The sequence below is a fragment of the Solea senegalensis genome, linkage group LG21 (assembly GCF_019176455.1).
Source record: "Solea senegalensis isolate Sse05_10M linkage group LG21, IFAPA_SoseM_1, whole genome shotgun sequence".
Taxonomy (NCBI): domain Eukaryota; kingdom Metazoa; phylum Chordata; class Actinopteri; order Pleuronectiformes; family Soleidae; genus Solea; species Solea senegalensis.
Genome location: NC_058040.1, coordinates 12,530,187 through 12,532,461, shown reverse-complemented (window position 1 = coordinate 12,532,461; position 2,275 = coordinate 12,530,187).

The window sequence follows — 2,275 nt, the reverse complement described above, 5'->3', positions numbered from 1 at the left end:
TTCTGCATGTTTAATACAGTGGTTCCCAAACTTTTTCTGTTGGGCCCCCCTTTGGAGGAAGAAATTTCCCGGGGGCCCCGCGACATTTTTGCTTTAGCGATACAAATAACCTCAATATTGCTTTGTGAGAAAGCAATTTTCAAATAAAAATATGAAATGTGCAATTATAACTATAATAGCGTCATTTTTTTAAACAATAAATACATTTGGATAACAAAGAATACTTTACAAATATCAATCATTTGCTGTGCAATTAATTGTTTTGTTTTAACAATACAAATGCTGTCCCCTGCCAATGTTTTGAGACACAACACACAGAGAGGTCTTTCTGGTCTTGGGTTTTGGTCGTTGTGAATCATTGTTCCGTTCGGCTGACGTTGGCTTGTTGTTAGTTGCACAGTTTTCTTTTTGCCCCTCAGAAACTTCACTGTTATCCAAACCTTGTCACCAGTGTAGGTTTTGTTGTGGTACGTCACTTAAATGAGTCCAGCTTACAGCGAGGCCAAAAGTTCCGCCCCCCCATCTGACAAACTCACCCATATAAATTATTATTTTCTTCTCTTATCTTCTCTCTTTGTTTAAAAAAAAATTATTATTATTAAAAAAAAATCCCCAGCTGTGCGTCCTGTATGCACCACCTAATCTATTCTCTAAATTGGAAAACCAAGGAGTGCCGCTAGCAGTGAGGCAAATTGCAAAGTGTGATTGTTTTTAATCTGCTAATGGAGTGCAGGTGTGGCGGTGAGATCCTCACCTGATAACGCCAAGACTTGCTCAAAGCCTTTTTTTCTAACCATCACTAGATGTCCACGACTGAAATTTTTATCTTAACTGTGAAGGAATTTTATACTTTCCTTTTTTTAAGTATTATTTTTTAAGTATAATTTCTGTGTCGCTCTCCGTGGTGCTGAAACCAGACGACAGAGGGAGAGGCACAGAGGCAAATGACTGTTCTGAATACTAATGTTGAGAATGACCTAGACGGGGACTTGGGGAGAAAAGATGGTTGACCCTAAATGAGCCCAGGGAGAGTTCTAGAGTTGAGAGAAGACAGAGTTTAAAATCGAGGACAGTAAGTGGGAAGATTAGAGAAATAAATTGAATAGGAAAAAAAGGGTTAGGGAGGACAATTCGGAAATGAAACGGACTGATTACAAAACATATGCTCACTATACCTCATAAACCTGCGTCACACAATCCAGCTGTCGTCCTCTACTTCCCTCTCGCAACCCCGCAAACCCAGGACAGCCCCTTATTATTTATCATGCGAGTGAGCGAGCTTCATTGGGGAACAGAATCGTGGTCCTTGTCTCTGTGACTCATCCACTATCACTCCATGTCCATTCTTTACTCTGCTGGGCAAAGGTGGCATGATGGGTAATTGTCATTCTCCCCAGTTAACGGGAATCCCTGCAGTCCTGTCGGCCACCCACGGCCCTTCTGACATTCAGGCAGTGGGTGGTGATAAATGAGTTGTGGAATCCCCCCCATAATGCAGAGAATTATTTTATTCATTCACATGATGAAGGGGACGTAGGACATAGGATCATCCTTTTGTCTGTCATTATAGTCTTTTGTTTTCCTCTTTTTTTCCTCATTTTAATCATTGTCATTTTAATCATGTGTTTTCAGGTAGAAGAGCCATTACCACTTCAATATCAGCACGATATCGGCAATGGTGGATCAGTGGTAGAGTCATAAATTATCTTTTGACTAGAAGGTGTGTGAATGGGTATGAAAGACGTGGGATAAACAATGTGCTGCACATACGTAGATGTGTGTATGAATGGATGAATGGCAAATCTGTCAAGACTGTAATCAAGACTAGAAAAGTGCTGTATAAATATAGACCGTTTACATCCTCGAGGAATATTGACAGCAGTATTTAAAGCTGCAGTGTGTAACCTCAATATAAACACAATCCTGATAGTAGTGATGTGTTGTTGGCGTTTTTTTTTTTTGAACGAGAAGAGTGGACTCCCGTTGAGGAGAGCCGGAATCTTCAGCCGATCCTGCTCCGCTCTGCTGAGAATGATGGCGGCAAGGCTGAAGCACAACGGCTACATAGAGCTAATAAAGTGAGATGATGGATGAGAAGAAGCAGCTAAATGTTCAGTGGAATACTGAACTTTTAGCTGGATTTATCACATTTTAATCACAGTTATGATTTTGCGTCCCAATATTGAAAACGTGTCCTCTGTCAGTATAACACAAGGCGAATAAGGTTCTCCCTTGATCAACTTCCTGACTACGTCTGCATGTTCAGTCACAGCTG